We start from the raw sequence: 20863 nt of genomic DNA, 5'->3' as shown, positions 1-20863 counted from the left end.
TCCGGCTCCTTTGCCCGAAGGCCCCGCAGACGCTCTTCTGGCGAAGATGTTGACTCCGGCCCCTTATACGGTGCCGGAGAAGACCAAGAAGGCTAAGGGAACCCGAAAGAGTTCCCGACGCCAGGCGTCGTTGGACTCACCGTCCGATCACTCTGCGGCGCACTCTTCCCCCGGAGACGAGGAAGAAGAAGAAGAAGATGCTCCCCCACCGACTGGGGGAGACAAGAAAAGGAAGGCCGCCCCAACCGGGGAGGCCGGAGGGTCCAAGAAGGGAAGGACTCTCCTTCCGGACGGTTCCACCGCCGCCGACGAAGGCGAAGACAAGTGCTTGCCCAGGGTCAAGCCCCCGGGGAGATCGTAAGTATTTGGATACCAGAGTAACTCATAGGATTCCTTTGTCGCACTGCTTTCCCTAACGCCGAACACAATTATGCAGGCCGCCACGAGCAAGTATCGATGTATCATCGGACGGCTCCTTGGGCTTGTCGGACATGGATAGCGATCCAATCCCGACCGCCACCTGCCCTCATCCTGCCGACGACGCCGAGGTGTTGTCTCAAGAGGCAACGGATCGAGGGAAGACAGTCCCAGAGGCGCCTCAAGGCGACCTTCCGGACTCCGGGAGCCGAGGGGACGGAGCCCCCGAGAGCTCCGAGTTTGGCCCTCAGCCGAACACCGCGCCGGACCCTCCAGCGGTTCCGGGCTCGGGCAGGCGGCCTCCTTCTAAGAGGGGCAAGACGCCTGTGCCGGTGACCTCTGTCCATCCAGAGGCACCGGACAATCTGCTGGAAGCGCTTCGCAGCGCTTCCATCGACGAGGAGCACCGCACTATCATGAGTGCGGTGATCCAGAAGGTTCAGTCCGCCAAGAGCGGATTGACTGAAGCCTGTGCCAGCCTTCTAATAGGCTTCGAAGTAAGTGTTTTAAAATGTAGTAGAAATATTACCGCATAGACAGTAGCCCCTGATGCTTTGTTCGGTGTTCACAAATAAAAGCCGAACAGAGGATCAAATAATATCGCAGGAGTCTAATATAAGTATTTCAATATGCATATGCAGGCTTCACTGCTGGCATCCGCCGCACTAACTGCGGAGGTCGCCGTACTGAAGCAGGACCTCGAGGGGTCCAGGAAAGAGCTCGGCCTTGCCAAGAGGCAGCTCGAGGAGAACAAGGGTAAGTAATACCCTGTCTTGTGTATATATAAAAGAGGATGCGATTGAAAAATGACAGGATCATCGTATGTTTGCCAGGGGCCACGACCGAGGTGGCGACCCTGAAGCAAGCGCTGACCAAGGCCGAAGATACAGCGGCCAAGGAGCGCACCGAGCGAGAGAAGCACGAGGCTCGGGTGGGCGAGGTGCAGCAAGAGCTCCAGGCTCTTGTGGCGAAGTACGAGGCGTTGGAGCTTGACTCCAAGACGCGGGAGTCTGAGCTTGCCGCGGCCCTCGAGAGTGTAAAAAGTGCCAAGGCCGAAGCCCAAAAGGCCCTCCAAGAGATCGACGCGATGAAGAAGATAGCGGCGGGTAAGGCTTTCTATATGCAAAGCAAGCATGTAAAAGTAAATTACCGATTACTTACCCGGATCCGGAGCTCTTCAGGAGCATTCGCAGATTTGCCCCGCAGTGTGTCCGATGTCGCACAATTTTACCAGGCCGAGGACGGAAGATCGATGGAGAAGCTGTTCTGGTCTCAGTATGCTGAGGCCGAACATCCGGTGCCAATGAGCGACCAGCTGAAGCAGATGGTCGAGCTACATAAGGCGGCCGATCAGGCCATGAAGAGCTTTATAGTACGGCTGTGGCCTGGTGACGCCCTTCCGAACAGCTTCTTCGGTCTGGTGAGGCGGCTTGTGGGTGCCTGCCCGCGGCTGGAGGTCGTCAAGCGATCTGTCTGCATTGAAGGTGCACGCCGGGCTTTCGCCCGTGTGAAATTGCAGTGGTGAAGCTAGACGCCGTGAAGCTGATCAAGGAGGGGCGCTAGAGGGCAAGGAGCACCGCCACCCCGAGATGTACTACGAGGGTGTTCTGCCGGGTGCCCGTCTCATCGCGGACGAGTGTTCAAAAGATGTAATATTTGAATGAGACTTGCTCGTTTTATCCTGTATGTATGAAAACTTGTTTCATATGCGCTATGCAACGCTTGTTGGAATTTAAAATATTACCTTCTGTTTGGCTATTTATCCAATCTGAGAGATGGCTAGTCCTCGGCTTCTGCCCCCATGCCACGAGTGCTGGGGTGTTCGGGATAAACCTGAGCACTCTTGTCCCCATGTTTGGGTCCTTCGAGGGAGGTGCTCAGCACAGCGAACAAGGCAACCAGACTAATGATGCTTTACCACTCTCACTTAGCCATATAATTCTATAATTTTAAATTTCGGCGAAGCCCCTGGTATTCGGAAGGCCGAATTCGGGGCGCGATACACTCCTTTAAGACGGACAGGGCCGGCCCCTCGCTCTAAGCGGCATAAGTCTTTAGGGAGTTGAAAACCTCGCCGAACAGCGACCAATCTCTCGCGTTATCATGACAGTCAGTTTTAGCTTTCTCTACTGAGGTGCTGAACCCAGCAGAACTGGGGCACAATCGCAGTAGTTCTCCTAGCACTACCTTAGCCGATAGAGCGGAACGCAAGGTACCAAAACATAGGAGCTGGGCAAACCCAACATTTGACCAAAGACATGATTCGGAGCTGATGCATATAATGCTATAAGTTCGGGGTGCCGCACTTGTGAAAGTGTTCGGACTTTTCACACCGCATTGTGGGGTACGTAAACCCCTGGTGTATTGGCCGTACCAGAGTGTACGGTTGCAAGGCGTCATTAATGAACACACACACACACACACACACACACATATATATATATATAACAAGAATGCAATAATAGTCGTAATGTCATGCATTGTTAAAGTAGAGTGATACAGATAGTGCGATAAGCAAAGAGTAGGACTATGTCCCTTCCAAGGGCAAGCTGAGGGATGATATTAAATTGAATATTTCACTCGTTACTGTAATCAACCTGGGAATTCCGTGGTATAACGTAGCTTTCTGCCTCCTTGGTTGCTGTATCATGTGTTCGGCAATAGTGCTGCCGGACAGTGTTTCCAGAGATTAAGGTCCTGAAAGGAAAAGAAAAATAACCGAACGAGAAGCCCCTAGTGCGGTTTAGGCTACGTCTTGGGGTGTGCCGCAGTTGTGCCCCCCTCCCCACCTGTGCCCATGGTATTTTTAATGCGTAATTATGGACGTGCGGCACGAGTTTCGCCGCTGGGCTGGGATTGGGGTGGCCGCCGTATTGCTGCGCGAGCTCAGATCGCGACAGGCGGTCTATTTGCCGATTGCCCCGAGTGCGCTTGAAGGTGTCCGGGCTGTGAAGCGCCGAACTGATTGATTGCCTTGAGAGGCTGCTTTGCATTTCTGTTGCGAGGGCTGCGGTGTGCTCCTCTGTTCGGAGAGAGCGCTCTGTGTTTCCATTGACTGTAATAACTCCGCGAGGTCCTAGCATCTTGAGCTTGAGGTATGCATAATGCGGTACCGCATTGAATCTAGCAAATGCGGTTCGCCCGAGCAGCGCATGATAACCACTGCGGAACGGGACTATATCGAAGATTAAATCTTCGCTTCGGAAGTTATCCGGGGATCCGAAGACCACTTCCAGTGTAATTGAGCCTGTGCAATGGGCCTCTACACCTGGAATGACGCCCTTAAAGGTCGTTTTTGTGGGTTTGATCCTTGAGGGGTCTATACCCATTTTGCGCACTGTGTCCTGATAGAGCAGGTTCAGGCTGCTGCCGCCATCCATAAGGACTCGAGTGAGGTGAAATCCATCAATGATTGGGTCTAGGACCAGTGCGGCGAATCCGCCATGACGGATACTAGTGGGGTGGTCCCTGCGATCGAAGGTGATCGGACAGGAGAACCAAGGGTTGAACTTTGGGGCGACTAGCTCTAACACATATACGTCCCTGAGCGCACGCTTCCGCTCCCTCTTGGGGATGTGGGTTGCGTATATCATGTTCATAGTCCGCACTTGCGGGGGAAACCTATTCTGTCCTCCAGTGTGCGGCTGCCGGGGCTCCTCCTCGTCATCGCTATGCGGCCCCTTGTCCTTGTTTTCGGCAATTAACTTGCCGACCTGCTTGAACACCCAACAATCCCTGTTGGTGTGATTGGCTGGCTTGTCCGGGGTGCCATGTATTTCACACTAGCGATCGAGTATACGGTCCAAGCTGGACGACCCTGGCGTACTTTGTTTGAATGGCTTTTTCCGCTGACCGGCTTTAGAGCCTTTGAATCCGGCATTGACTGTCGTATCCTCAGTATTTTTGCTGTTAATGCGGCGCTTATGCTTGTTGCAACGTGACCTGCTATTGTCGTCCTTGGTATCTGAGGTACCATGGTTCTTTGATATGTTATTACTGCGAGCCAGCCAGTTGTCTTCTCCCACACAAAAGCGGGTCATGAGCGTCGTGAGAGCTGCCATGGATTTCGGCTTTTCCTGACCATGGTGCCGGGCTAGCCACTCATCTCGGATGTTGTGCTTGAAAGCACTACAAGAAATATGTCAACTTATGACCACCACTATTGGTCACTGAAAGGTCACAAATTTCCATTTATGACCTTTTTGTGACCAAAAACATAAGGTCAAAAGCTGGGCGTCGTAAACTGACTATAGCGACCTTTCTTCTGGAATGGTCGCAAACGTTTATGACCAAAATATGTCTACTGTGGCGTTTTGGTCACTAACAACCTCCCCAGGCCACGTAGGCATCCAGCGTGGCAATCTGACGTGGCACAAGATTCAGCCCGGTCCAATTCGGCGTTTTACATGGGCCGAGCCCATTAATTCAGCCTTTTAGGATTTTTTTTCCTTGTTAATTCTGGTCCGCTTCATGGGCCAAGCCCAACGTTGTAGCCTTTTTTATTGTTGGCCCGTGGCCTTTTATTATTTATTGCTTTTCTATTTTCAGCCATTATATATTCAAGTTGGTCCCACTAGTCGGATGGGTCCCACTTGTCATGATCATCTCTCAAATTGGTCCCATATATCAGAAATGTACAAATTTGACAGATTATTTTCATAAGTGGACCCATTGAACAGGTTTCCATTTCACAAGTTTTCAAATCGCATACATAATCAATACTTCAAATAAAACAAAGAACACATAAAATTCATCAAATATACCACTAAATAAATTTATTACAATCTTTACAACACAGATATTCTACAATATGCTACTCTTTTCTGAGTTGGACTTCACGCCTCCACACTTGGCTTCACACTACACGGCTTCACACTTCACACTTGAGCTTCTGTAAAAGAGGAACCACCACAATTTTAAGTCTACAATACAACAATTAATACTAATCAAGGATAAAAACAAAAATAAGTAATAGACTCAAATGTGTAGGCAGCATGGAACTAGTGATACGACAACATGCAGAAAACACTACAATGTAAATACTGTTGTAAGTTCATATCAGCGCAAAATCAGCACTACACAAAGCAACACATAACAATTGGTTCCAAGCAAGCTGACAGACTCACAGTTTTATCAACCCTCTAGGAAATTCCATAAACACACAAAGCTGAGTTATCCATACAGCCATCTTGCAATAAACCATCGGACTAATACCACACAGAATAAACAAAAAGAAGAAACTCAAATATCCATGGAGAAATAGACACCAACTCTGCATTATCACAATAGCAGTTCAGATCTCACTCAAACAGAAGGGCTTCACACAAACCCAGCACGAGCATACAGCAACTTCTAGAAATGGGCATGGAGACGAAGAGAGCACTTACTTGGCCTGGTATTTCCCCTTAGGGAGGATGGTGTGGTCCGCAGGGTGGGGGGTAGAGGCCTGATCCGCCATGCCTCGTTGGTCTCAACCTATGGAAGAAAACAGTGCAATCATAACTCAAGCCAAACCAGCAAGGGTACGAGCGAATGGATCAAGCAGCAAGTAGAACACATGAAAATAAGAAAGACAAACATAACTCAAGCCAAACCAGCAAGGGTACGAGCGAATGGATCAAGCAGCAAGCAGAACACATGAAAATAAGAAAGACAATCATATATATTATAAATAAGCAAAGGAAAACAATACATGATGTCTCGGAATTTTAAAGCTGAATATAAGCATAATACCAATGAATAGTAAAACCACATAGCTTTTACAGCTTCAAATGCTACACAATTATAAATAAGCAAAGGAAAACAATACATCATGTCTTAGAATTTTAAAGCTGATAAGCATAATACTGATGACTAGTAAAACCACATAGCTTTTACAGCTTCAAATGCTACACGATCTCCTTAACCCCAAACCACATAGCTTTTATCGAATCACACCCAAAATACAGTAGTTACAGCTACAGCCAAACTAGAGCCGTTACAGAATCATCACATATGTAGTTGGGAGGAGGAAGAAGCGACAGATCGAGGAAATTCTCTCACCAGCAGCAATAGCAGGGCGAAGTTGAGGAGGGTCGGCGGCAGGAGCAGCTCAGGGAAGTGGTCGAGGAAGACAGTCGGCAGCAGCAGGTCCGTCACACCCATGACCTGCCTACCGTCGAGCGCCCCGCGAAGACGCCAGGGGAGGTGGCGGAGCAGCTCAATAAAAGGAATAAAGTATGATTAACTGATAGCAACAAGTAAACAACAAATAGGTAATTTTACAGCAAGGAAAACAGTAATTCCAAGAGTTGTACTTTAAAATGATTATCTATACTGGTTACTTGTTTATTCAGCAAGGAACCACAACATATTTCTGTAGAAAAAGAACATGTACCCAAAATAATCACCAAACAAATACGGGAGCATGGTTCAAGACCTCGCACCAAGACCATTTGTATACCTGAGTATGGTGCAAAAAGCTACCTCGTGTGATTTCAATCTCAATGCAAAATAAGAGACACAGTGCAAGATGATACTAACTGAATGAGGCAAGAAGTTAACAAGTACGCAATCCTTCCTACTCTATCACAAACTGTACATCAACCGAGCAGGAACACAAAAAAAATACTAGCAAGCATCAAATTCGCAAAAACGAAAGAAGAATCAATCAACATGCAACAAGGTGCAGTCCTGCAGCTGCACCAGGAACAGTCTGTACTAGATGTTTCTAATTCCAACTGAAATAAATGTCTGGAATAACCAAGCCAACATCTACGACATTGTTGATGTTCACGTGGATTAGGTTATTGCAGGCAAAATCATTTGGATAACAGTAACTTTTTCAGATGGAAAATACATGGGGCAAATAGATATCAGCAATTCTCTCGTCACTCTCACTCGCCAGATATTCATGAATGGGGGAATGGATAGCAGCAACTCAGACGGTACACTCATAGTATCAGCCAAATGATCAATGGCCCATTTTCCGGTATTTTTTGGAATAGGTCATTCCTGGTTTCTAGTTTATACGTATGTAGGTGCCATCTCCACTGAGGATGGCTCCAGTACATACTAATAAAACCCTAACACGTCAACTAAACAATTTCCATCTAATAAAGCTACTACAGTGGATTAATTAGGAAAAAAATACTATTCTAATCTAGGTACAGCCCCTCACAAGTAGCATATCTCATACAAAAACAAGCAAACAAAACAATTTTAGCATTCAGTCACTACTAGCATACAAGTCGGAGACAGCTATGTACACAAGCTTTCCCCGCAGGAGAATAACAAAACCCTAACACGTCAACTAAAGTGTCCAGGTTCAGACAAATTCCATGAGCACTAGCTCTGCATCACGGACTGGACTGGAGATAAATAAATCTCATCAACTACCTCTTGATGGCACCGTAGCCATGGTTGCCGACGACGAGCAGGTCAGTGTGGTGCCTCTCCACGGCATTGCAGAGCACGAACCTCAGCTCCCCGTTGATCAGCTCCACCACACCCTGCACCTGCAATCCATTCTGTATGTGACTGTTAAGCAGAGTATGCAGCAATCAGCGTGATCTTGTTACTCGTTTCTCGAATTGGTAGTGGATGTTACCGAGTTGGCGGCGCAGAGGAAGCGAGCCCTGTCGAAGACGCCCTCAGCCCTCCTGTGCAGGTCCGCCTCCACCGTACCTCACCACGTCCCCGGTTGCTGCTGTTGTCGGGGAGAAGGAGGCGGCGGTGCGAGTGATGGGAGGAAAGGAAGGGGAGGCGTCGAGTGGTCGGGGAGAGGGAGATCTGGGAGGAGGTGGCTGTGGAGTAGGCGGAGCAGGCGGGGGTGGCGGAAGGGAGGATGGCTGGGGCTGGGGGAGGAGGGGGCGACGCCGGCGTGGTGAGAGAGCGGCGTGTCGATCTCCATCTGGGAGAAGGAGGAGGAGGCGCGTGTTCTGGGAGGAAGGGGAGGCAACGAGCGGACCACCACCACCACGCGCGTAGGTCTGCTGGGCACCGTCGAATCCCGCCTTAGGTCGCCAGGATTGGGCGCCGGAGGTGGCGGTGGGAAGTTGGATCTGGGAGTGGGAAGAGGGGAGAGGATCTGAGGTGGGGAGGGGAGGTGTGGCGGAGGTGGGTGGCGGCGAGGGGACTGGTCGGTGGCGAAGGTGGGTGGCGGCGAGGGGATGGGTGGAAGAGGTGGAAGGGGATCGGCGGTGTTAGGCGGAATCGATGGGGGCGGCGACGCACGGAGGATGGCGCGGCTAGGGTTTGGATGAGAGCTGCGCTGATTCGGGAGGGGGATGAGAGGGATGAGGGGTAGAGGGGGTGGGGGAAGAGGGTTGCCGTCGGATCCAGGCCTATCCAACGGTGGTCGGGCATGATCCGCGTGAGGTGTTCGTGGACCAATCAGAATGGAATAAAGGCCTTGATGATTTTATGACCATATAAATAGGTCGTAAATGATTAAAAAATAAGTTCTTTTGCTGGACAAAAGCATTTTTCGTTGTTGAAGTATAAAAAATAGTTTTGTTGTGACGAACCTACCAACTCTATGTATTAGACCAAATTGTATGTATAATTGACCAAATGATTTTATGTAAAATGCTTTTGATCCATGAAAAAAATCATTTTCCATTTTTTCGAGTGCCCAAAATGATTTTTTTTGTGAAGAACCTATCATATATTTGTTGTAAAATTGGACCAAATCAATTTTCTAAAATACTAGGACATATTTAATGCACAATTGACAAAGTTTTTATCCACCTCTCGTGAAAAAGACAAATTTCCGCCGATTCAGCTGGAAGCGGGTCAAATTTGAACTGCAGCTGCCTCATAATTTGCTATTTATTTTTTCCAAAAATCATTTCTAGGTACATAAGTATCTATTTAATCAGAGAAACACCAAAAAAATTCCAAGATTCAACCACTAGCTAGGAGCGGTCATTCCCGGCGTTTTGACTGCATTTTGAAACAGGCATAAAAAATTAAAAAAAATCAAAAAATTGGAAAACCTTTGCATTGTGTCATTATATGTGACCAAGTTTCCAGGAAAAATAACAAACTTGTAATACGGCAATTATTTTAAAAAAGTGTTCTCAGAAATGAGCTATCATCTCTGAAGATTCATGGCTTTCAAGCCAAATGATCAATCTTATGGCCACATTCGTGGCATAGTTTGTTCAAATGATCTCATATTGTGCACAAGGGTGCATATTGGAATGGCAAACAATGTTGCCTAAGGAAGTTTTCATTTTCTTTGGACGAAAAAACCATTTTTCATTTTTCGAGTGCCCAAAAGGAGGTTTTTTTGTGAAGGAACTACCAAATAATTGTTGCAAAATTGGACCAAATCAATTTTCTAAAATACTAGGACATATTTAATGCACAATTGACAAAATGGTTGGGTGCAAAAAGTTTTTATCCACCTCTCGTGAAAAAGACAAATTTCCGCCGATTCAGCTGGAAGCGGGTCAAATTTGAACTGCAGCCGCCTCATAGTTTGCTATTTATTTTTTACAAAAATCATTTCTAGGTACATAAGTATCTATTTAATCAGAGAAACACCAAAAAAATTCCAAGATTCAACCACTAGCTAGGAACGGTCAAGCCCGCCGTTTTGACCGCATTTTGAAACAGGCATAAAAAATTCAAAAAAATCAAAAAATTGGAAAACCTTCGCATTGTGTCATTATATGTGACCAAGTTTGCAGGAAAAATAACAAACTTGTAATACGGCAATTATTTTAAAAAAGTGTTCTCAGAAATGAGCTATCATCTCTGAAGATTCATGGCTTTCAAGCCAAATGATCAATCTTATGGCTACATTCGTGGCATAGTTTGTTCAAATGATCTCATATTGTGCACAAGGGTGCATATTGGAATGGCAAACAATGTTGCCTAAGGGAGTTTTCATTTTCTTTGGACGAAAAAACCATTTTTCATTTTTCGAGTGCCCAAAAGGAGGTTTTTTTTGTGAAGGAACTACCAAATAATTGTTGCAAAATTGGACCAAATCAATTTTCTAAAATACTAGGACATATTTAATGCACAATTGACAAAATGGTTGGGTGCAAAAAGTTTTTATCCACCTCTCGTGAAAAAGACAAATTTCTGCCGATTCAGGTGGAAGCGGGTCAAATTTGAACTGCAGACGCCTCATAGTTTGCTATTTATTTTTTCCAAAAATCATTTCTAGGTAGATAAGTATCTATTTAATCAGAGAAACACCAGAAAAATTCCAAGATTCAACCACTAGCTAGGACCGGTCAAGCCCGCCGTTTTGATCGCATTTTGAAACAGGCATAAAAAATTCAAAAAAAAATCAAAAAAATTGGAAAACCTTCGCATTGTGTCATTATATGTGACCAAGTTTCCAGGAAAAATAACAAACTTGTAATACGGCAATTGTTTTAAAAAAGTGTTCTCAGAAATGAGCTATCATCTCTGAAGATTCATGGCTTTCAAGCCAAACGATCAATCTTATGGCCACATTCGTGGCATAGTTTGTTCAAATGATCTCATATTGTGCACAAGGGTGCATATTGGAATGGCAAACAATGTTGCCTAAGGAAGTTTTCATTTTCTTTGGTCGAAAAAACCATTTTTCATTTTTCGAGTGCCCAAAAGGAGGTTTTTTTTGTGAAGGAACTACCAAATAATTGTTGCAAAATTGGACCAAATCAATTTTATAAAATACTAGGACATATTTAATGCACAATTGACAAAATGGTTGGGTGCAAAAAGTTTTTATCCACCTCTCGTGAAAAAGACAAATTTCCGCCGATTCAGCTGGAAGCGGGTCAAATTTGAACTGCAGACGCCTCATAGTTTGCTATTTATTTTTTCCAAAAATCATTTCTAGGTACATAAGTATCTATTTAATCAGAGAAACACCAAAAAAATTCCAAGATTCAACCACTAGCTAGGAACGGTCAAGCCCGCCGTTTTGACCGCATTTTGAAACAGGCATAAAAAATTCAAAAAAATCAAAAAATTGGAAAACCTTCGCATTGTGTCATTATATGTGACCAAGTTCCCAGGAAAAATAACAAACTTGTAATACGGCAATTATTTTAAAAAAGTGTTCTCAGAAATGAGCTATCATCTCTGAAGATTCATGGCTTTCAAGCCAAATGATCAATCTTATGGCCACATTCGTGGCATAGTTTGTTCAAATGATCTCATATTGTGCACAAGGGTGCATATTGGAATGGCAAACAATGTTGCCTAAGGAAGTTTTCATTTTCTTTGGACGAAAAAACCATTTTTCATTTTTCGAGTGCCCAAAAGGAGGTTTTTTGTGAAGGAACTACCAAATAATTGTTGCAAAATTGGACCAAATCAATTTTCTAAAATACTAGGACATATTTAATGCAGAATTGACAAAATGGTTGGGTGCAAAAAGTTTTTATCCACCTCTCGTGAAAAAGACAAATTTCCGCCGATTCAGCTGGAAGCGGGTCAAATTTGAACTTCAGCCGCCTCATAGTTTGCTATTTATTTTTTACAAAAATCATTTCTAGGTACATAAGTATCTATTTAATCAGAGAAACACCAAAAAAATTCCAAGATTCAACCACTAGCTAGGAACGGTCAAGCCCGCCGTTTTGACCGCATTTTGAAACAGGCATAAAAAATTCAAAAAAAATCAAAAAAATTGGAAAACCTTCGCATTGTGTCATTATATGTGACCAAGTTCCCAGGAAAAATAACAAACTTGTAATACGGCAATTATTTTAAAAGAGTGTTCTAAAAAATGAGCTATCATCTCTGAAGATTCATGGCTTTCAAGCCAAATGATCAATCTTATGGCCACATTCATGGCATAGTTTGTTCAAATGATCTCATATTGTGCACAAGGGTGCATATTGGAATGGCAAACAGTGTTGCCTAAGGAAGTTTTCATTTTCTTTGGACGAAAAAACCATTTTCCATTTTTCGAGTGCCCGAAAAGTGGTTTTTTTGTGAAGGAACTACCAAATAATTGTTGCAAAATTGGACCAAATCATTTTTGTAAAATACTAGGCCATATTTAATGCACAATTGACAAAATGGTTGGGTGTAAAAAATTTTGATCCACCTCTCGTGAAAAAGACAAATTTCCGTCGATTCAGTTGGAAGCGGGTCAAATTTGAACTGCAGCTGCCTCATAGTTTGCTATTTATTTTTTCCAAAAATCATTTCTAGTTACATAAGGACCTATTTAATCATAAATACATGGTTTGGTGGCGATACGTCGAGGTTTGGGCGGTGGCCGAGGGCCCCAACTCTAGAGCGCGTAAACTCGCATGCCCGTCGCGTGGTCACCGCGTGACCGTAATGTTGCCATGTGTTCTGGGCGGCCTAGGCATGTCTAGTGGGTTAGGCACTCCCCAGGTTGGTGCTAGGAAGAAAATTACAACATAAGATTCTCACGAGGAGACCGATCGATGCTCAAACATGAATTAGCAGCCAAGTGTTTGATTAGCAGTACGGGAAATGCACATGGCCAATGGGCGTGAGTTTTGGCTGAGGATGATCATCTACTAAGGAGAATGTCTTCACAAATTTTTAGCTCAAAAGGAGGATCCTAGGTGGTACTTGCTTTGCAAAGTACCACGCTGGACAAAAATATGAATGTTGAAGCTGGGCTCAAAATAATGAATGGAGTGAGCTGAAATTTTGTGGAGGATGGTTATTTGGGCATAGGAAAGCATTGTAGAAAATTGATACCATTTGGACATGCCAAAGAAGTACTTCCTTCACAATGCTCTTCTATCGACAGAAACTTGGGAAAACTAGTGAGAGAGATTGGATGAATGAAATGATCTCAAAATTGGTGTAGGTAAGTTACTTAGGTATGGTCATGCGCTGGTAAATTTTCAGATCATTTGGGTAAGCCTAGCTAGTACTTACTTCACAAAGCTTCTCTCGAGGTAGAAACTTTGGAAATTTCCCGAGAAAGATTTACTAGGAAAATTGAGCTGAATATTATCATGTGGTAATGATTTGGGTATGGAAGAGTGCCCGAAAAGTTTGAGGGTAATAGGAGGGGTCTATATAACACTTGCTTTGCAACGTGCCAATTTGTCCATAAAATATAAATTGAACCTGGGCTCACATAGATGATTTGACTGAGCTGCAATTTGGAGGAGGTTGATAATTTGGGCATATGAAGGAGCTGTATAAATTTCATGTCATTTAGAGATATAAAAAAGGTACTTCCTTCACAATGCTTCTAGGTGGACAAAAACTTTGGAAATTTGCCGAGGAAGATTTGCTAGGCAAATGGAGCTGAATTTTGTCATGCGGTAATAATTTGGATAGGAAAGAGTGCCCAAAAATTCTGAGGGCAATCAAGAATATATAAATAGCACTTCCTTCATAAAGTGTTGTTGTGAACAGAATAGGAAAATGAATATTGTTGAATTAGTTTTGAACTAGGCAAGGAAGGATTTTAACATATTTGATGAAGATATGCCCCAAAGAATTTATGAGATTTTTTTGGGAATTTTGGGAATGATAGAAATATAGGTTGCTTCACAACTTAGGGCAAAAACTGCCACATGGACATGACACATATGCAAAACTGATGAGATGGCGCCTAGTCATCACAACCCACCACAATCTACAAGGCTATGACCATCTATATTGGTCATTAACAACTAGAAATAAGGCAGCGGACTAGCACTGTTTGCTTTGTGACCATTTCGTATAAGGAAATTACGACCTTTCTGACCAAAATGGTCGCAATGGTTTAGGGTTTGGAGCCCCCTGAACAGCTTTTGACCAATTGGTCTAAAATGGTCATAAATTTATGACCAATTCTTCTAGGGTCACTGACAGAAGGTCATAAGTTGACATATTTCTTGTAGTGAAGCCGCTAAGGCCTCCGCATCCGGACAGTCGACGATTGCCTGGCCGACTCTTCTGGCTGCTGAATTATGTGGCTTAAATCATCGGCGTCTGGTGGTCGCACATAAGTGCCCTGAAAGTTGTCGAGGAATGCGGCTTTCAGATCTTCCCAACAGCTAATGGAGTCCGCTGGCAAGCTGTTAAGCCAATGCCGCGCTGGTCCTTTGAGCTTTAGCCGGAGGTATTTGATGGCGTGTAAGTCATCGCCGCGGGCCATGTGGATGTGGAGGAGGAAGTCCTCAATCCATACTGCGGGATCTGTTGTGCCGTCGTATGATTCAATATTTACAGGTTTGAAACCTTCTGGGAATTGATGTTCTATTACTTCGTCTGTGAAGCATAAGGGGTGTGCGGCGCCTCTACATTGGGCTATATCGCGACGCAGCTCGAATGGGTCTTGCCCGCTGTGTTCGGCCCGGCCGGATTTGCTTTTACTGTATCCGGCGTGACGTTTGTCGTCTCGCAGAGTGGTGCGCCCTCGTGATCCGTAGGTCGATCTTGAATGCTTTTCCTTGTCCTCCAATATGTCTCGCAGGTCTGGCGTATCTCCCCATGCCTTTTTATTTGAATGGCGTTGGGGTGGAGGCTAAGCTTCTGGCTGGAATGCCTCTCTATCGCGGCCACGAGGTGGCCGATCAGCCGTATCATACGCTTCTTCCTCCAATCGGGGTAGTAACCTGCGCCTTAGGTAACTCTTGGAGGGGCGCTCGAGTTTATATTCCTCGGCCGCGAGGACTTCAGTCCATTTGTCAGCTAGCAGATCTTTATCAGCTTGAAGCTGCTGCTACTTTTTCTTCAGGCTATTTGCCATGGCCATAAGCCGGCGCTTGAAGCGCTCTTGTTCGACGGGATCCTCTGGTACGGCGAATTCATCGTCGCCGAGGCTTGCCTCGTCTTCGGAGGGGGGCATGTGATTTTCATCCTCCTCCTCTCCGTCTGCCGCTCTCTCAGGAGAGCTGGCTCCTCCATCCTCCTGCTCTAAATCTTGTTGGAGGGGTTTGTTGTTTTCTTCGGCACTATCCGGAGTGTTATTATCTCCTGTGTCAGTATCACTACTTTTGCTTTGGCAGGACTTAGAGCGGCGCCGCTGACGTCGGCGTTTGGGTTGCTTCTTGGAGGGGTCATCCTCCTCTATCCCGTCGCCATTGCCTTCTTTGGGTGTATCCACCATGTATATGTCATATGACGAGGTGGCTTTCCGATGCCCTATAGGTGTTGGTTCATGTTCGTCTCCTACATTGTCGTCCATACCGTCGATGTCTTCGGAGTCGAAGTCGAGCATGTCAGTTAAATCATCGACAGTGGCTACGAAGTGGGTGGTGGGTGGGCATCGAATTTCTTCGTCGTTCACATCCCAAGCCTGTTGGTCATAATCCGGCCAGGGCTCTCCTGACAAAGAGAGAGACCTTAGTGAATTCAGGATGTCGCCGAAGGGCGAGTGCTGAAAGATATCCGCGGTGGTGAATTCCATGATCGGCGCCCAATCGGATTCGATTGGCGGGGGCGCGGATGGTTCGGAGTCCGGAAAAGAGTCCGGCACCTTGGAGTCACGGGCTGCGCAGAGGTTTAGGCTGGTGTTCGGCTCGATCGTCGTTGAGACTGCAGCCCCTGAGGCGGTGTCTAACCACCCGTCCTCGACTGGCGCAGTTGGCTCCGAGCTAAGGGTCGGAGCTGATGCAGCGGCAGCCTCTGGGGTACTATTCAGCGACACAGCTAGGTCATACCCATCGCGGCAGTGTGGCGCGCCCGGTTGTGGCTCGAATCCGTCGAAGATCAAGTCTCCGCGGATGTCGGCCGTGTAGTTCAAACTTCCAAATCTGACCTGATTGCCAGGGGCGTAGCTTTCAATCTGCTCCAGATGGCCAAGCGAATTAGCCCGCAGTGCAAAGCTGCCGAGTACGAAGATCTGTCCGGGAGGGGGGGGGAAAGTCTCACCCTAGACCGCATCGCTATCGATGATAGTAGGAGCCATCAAGCCTAACGGCGACGACACAAAGGAACTCTCAATGAAAGCACCAATGTCGGTGTCAAAACCGGTGGATCTTGGGTAGGGGGTCCCGAATTGTGCGTCTAGGCCGGATGGTAACAGGAGGCAGGGGACACGATGTTTTACCCAGGTTCGGGGCCTCTTGATGGAGGTAAAAGCCTACGTCCTGCTTGATTGATATTGATGATATGGGTAGTACAAGAGTAGATCTACCACGAGATGAGAGAGGCTAAACCCTAGAAGCTAGCCTATGGTATGATTGTATGTTATGGTTGTTGTCCTATGGACTAAAACCCTTCGGTTTATATAGACACCGGAGAGGGTTAGGGTTACACAAGGTCGTTACAAAGGGGGAGATATCCATATCCGTATTGCCTAGCTTGCCTTCCATGCCAAGTAGAGTCCCATCCGGACATGAGACGAAGTCTTCAATCTCGTATCTTCATAGTCTAACAGTCCGGTCAATGGAGATAGTCCGGCTGTCCGGAGACCCCCTTATCCAGGACTCCCTCAGCAGCCGCACTGGTTTATAAACCCAGCGGCGGCTGCTCCTTTGAACTCCTCTATATAGCAGGCTTCTAAGCCTAACTATGGCGTGCTGCCTTGTGAGCCTGCTGGCCCTTCTGGGCCTGGATTTGCACGCCCTAGGTCTGGCAAGCCCACTGGGCAGCGCCCCAACAATTTTTATATAGTTTTTTTCTTTTCTGCATTATTTATTTTCTTCTATTTATTTTTGAGTAACTTTTTTCGTGACACTCTCTTCTATTTATTTTCGAGTAGTTTCAACATTTTCAGAGTTCATTGTGTAGTGATTTTCAAATTGACGGTCATTTAGCTCTCTAAACAAATCAATAAATGACTGAAAAAGAGCAAATGATGTCAGAAAGGGTTGAAAATTGACGATGTCGCTTTGAATGCTGCATACTGAACGCAAAAAAAGTCTGGAGTTCAAATAAGTTTAAAAAAATGAAGTGCCCGTGTAACACATGAGTTCTCGTCCAAAACCCTAATACTCCGAAAGAGATTGTCCAATTTATACACGAAGTGCGTCAAGTTTTTGCCGTAACCCTCTCTACTCTCTTGCACATGCTATGTGGGTGAAATTATAATACCATGCCAAGTTTCAACATTTTCCGAGTTCATTCTGTAGTGATTTTCAAATTGACGGTCATTTAGCTCTCTAAACAAATCGATAAATGACTGAAAAAGAGCAAATGATGTCAGAAAGGGTTGAAAATTGACGATGTCGCTTTGAATGCTGCATACTGAACGCAAAAAAAGTCTGGAGTTCAAATAAGTTTAAAAAAATGAAGTGCCCGTGTAACACATGAGTTCTCGTCCAAAACCCTAATACTCCAAAAGAGATTGTCCAATTTATACACGAAGTGCGTCAAGTTTTTGCCGTAACCCTCTCTACTCTCTTGCACATGCTATGTGGGTGAAATTATAATACCATGCCAAGTTTCAACATTTTTAGAGTTCATTTTGTAGTGATTTTGAATTTCACGGTCATTTAGCTCTCTAAACAAATCGGTAAATGACTGAAAAAGAGCAAATGATGTCAGAAAGGGTTAAAAATTGACGACGTCGCTTTGAATGTTGCATACTAAACGCAAAAAAGTCTGGAGTTGAAATAAGTTTAAAAAAATGAAGTAACCGTGTAACACATGAGTTCTCGTCCAAAACCATCATACTCCGAAAGAGATTGTCCAGTTTATACACGAAGTGCGTCAAGTTTTTTCTGTAACCCTCTCTACTCTCTTGCACATGCTATGTGGGTGAAATGATGATACCATGCCAAGTTTCAACATTTTTAGAGTTCATTTTGTAGTGATTTTCAATTTCACGGTCATTTAGCTCTCTAAACAAATCGGTAAATGAATGAAAACAGCAAATGATGTCATAAAGGGTTGAAAATTGATGACGTCGCTTTGAATGCTGCATACTGAACGCAAAAAAAGTCAGGAGTTCAAATAAGTTTACAAAAATGAAGTGCCCGTGTAACACATGAGTTCTTGTCCGAAACCGTGATACTCCGAAAGAGATTTTCCAGTTTGTACACGAAGTGCGTTAAGTTTTTGCCGTAACCCTCTCTACTCTCTTGCACATGCTATGTGCGTGAAATGATGATACCATGCCAAGTTTTAACATTTTCAGAGTTCATTTTGTAGTGATTTTCAATTTTACGGTCATTTAGCTCTCTAAACAAATCGGTAAATGAATGAAAAATAGCGAATGATGTCAGAAATGGTTGAAAATTGATGACGTCGCTTTAAATGCTGCATACTGAACGCAAAAAAAGTCTGGTGTTTAAATAAGTTTAAAAAAATGAAGTGCCCGTGTAACACATGAGTTCTTGTCCGAAACCCTGATACTCCGAAAGAGATTGTCCAGTTTGTACATGAAGTGCGTCAAGTTTTTGCCGTAACCCTCTCTACTCTCTTGCACATGCTATGTGGGTGAAATAATGATACCATGCCGAGTTTCAACATTTTCAGAGTTTATTTTGTAATGATTTTCAATTTCACGGCCATTTAGCTCTCTAAACAAATCGGTAAATGACTGAAAAAAAGCAAATGATCTCAGAAAGGGTTGAAAATTGATGACGTTGCTTTGAATGCTACATACGGAACGCAAAAAAATTCTGGAGTTCAAGTAAGTTTAAGAAATGAGTAACCGCGTAACACATGAGTTCTCGTCCGAAACCCTGATACTCCGAAAGAGATTGTCCAGTTTGTACATGAAGTGCGTCCAGTTTTTGACGTAACCCTCTCTACTCTTTTGCACATGCTATGTGGGTGAAATGATGATACCATGCCAAGTTTCAACATTTTCAGAGTTCATTTTGTAGTGATTTTCAATTTCACGGTCATTTAGCTCTTTAAACAAATCGGTAAATGACTAAAAAAGAACAAATAATGTTAGAAAGGGTTGAAAATTGATGACGTCGCTTTGAATGCTGCATACGAAACAAACAAAAAAGTCTAGAGTTCAAATAAGTTTTAAAAAAGAAGTAACCACGTAACAGACGAGTTCTCGTCCGAAACCCTGAGACTCTAAAAGATATTGTCCAGTTTGTACACGAAGTGCGTCCAGTTTTTGCCGTAACCCTCTCTACTCTTTTGCACATGCTATGTGGGTGAAATGATGATACCATGCCAAGTTTCAATATTTCCAGAGTTCATTTTGTAGTGATTTTCAATTTCACGACCATTTAGCTCTCAAAACAAATCGGTATATGAATGAAAAATAGCAAATGATGTCAGAAAGGGTTGAAAGTTGATTACGTGGCTTTGAATGCTGCATACGGAACACAAAAAAAGTCTGGAGTTCAAATAATTTTAATAAAATGAAGTAACCGTGTAATAGACGAGTTCTTGTCCGAAACTCTAATACTCCGAAAGAGATTGTTCAGTTTGTACACGAAGTGCGTCCAGTTTTTGCCGTAACCTTCTCTACTCTCTTGCACAAGCTATGTGGGTGAAATGATGATACCATGCCAAGTTTCAACATTTTCAGAGTTCATTTTGTAGTGATTTTCAATTTCACGGTCATTTAGCTCTCAAAACAAATCGGTAAATGAATGAAAAATAGCAAATGATGTCAGAAAGGGTTGAAAGTTGATTACGTGGCTTTGAATGGTGCGTACTGAACGCAAAAAAGTCTGGAGTTGTAATAAGTTTAAAAAATGAAGTGCCGGTGTAACAGATGAGTTTTCGTCCAAAACCGGCCATGATACTTCGAAAGAGATTGTCCAGTTTGTACACGAAGTGCATCCAGTTTTTGTCGTAACACAAGAAGTCCAGAGTTGTAATAAGTTATTAAAAATAAAAAGAGGCGCAATGCTCGTTAATTAACTTCAAGCCTTTTGGAATAGTGTAGACTGCACTGCACATAGCTCCGTGCGGTCTATGCTATTCCGAAAGGCTTGAAGCTAAGCAACGTGCAGGTGAGCATTGCGCCTCTCCTTCATCGTCTCTGCACGCACAGTTTATAAACCGCTCCTACTGCCTCTCTCTTCGCGAGGTGGGACTAATAAAAATCATCTTACTAAGAAACTCTAGTACCGGATCATGCCATGAACCAGTATTAAAGGTGTTCGTTGGGGCCCCAGCCTGACCACAGCCTGACACAACCTCATTAGTACCGGTGTGTGGTATGAATCGGTACTAAAGGTTGCTCATGAACCGGTACTAATGATCTCCGCCCGCCTAGCCGTTGGAACCGGCACTAATGGACACATTAGTGCCGGCTTAAATTTAAACCGGCACTAATGTGCTTCACATTTGACCCCTTTTCTACTAATGCATGATTGCACGAACATGGAGGAGCGGGGGTCATGCTTGTGGGTGGATATGAGGTTCGGGATACAAGCCCATCTACAGCACACGGCCGTTGTTGCGGTCGCTGGCTCGTGCGTCTGCTGCCGAGTAGACCAGCGCCATGCAACGACACCTCAGGTCTCCGCGGGCCGAGGAAGCGAGGATCCTCCATGGGGCTGCTGCCATAGGTGTGCCCACTACCTCCATTGTTGCGCCTGCGCTGGAAGTTGTCGACGTGCGACAACGCGCCTCTGTCTCACCACATGCTGGAGCGCCG

General features: G+C 44.9%; 1 pseudogene; it reads right to left on the bottom strand.

The window, feature by feature from the left end:
- Positions 1-20863, bottom strand: part of LOC147987353 (putative disease resistance RPP13-like protein 1) — a 58934-nt pseudogene that overhangs the window by 15889 nt on the left and 22182 nt on the right.

This window comes from Triticum urartu, chromosome 2A (assembly GCF_056163025.1).
Source record: "Triticum urartu cultivar PI428250 chromosome 2A, HENAU_Tu73, whole genome shotgun sequence".
Lineage (NCBI taxonomy): Eukaryota > Viridiplantae > Streptophyta > Magnoliopsida > Poales > Poaceae > Triticum > Triticum urartu.
Note: the sequence above shows the minus strand (reverse complement) of the source record. Positions and strands in the feature narration are given on the sequence as shown.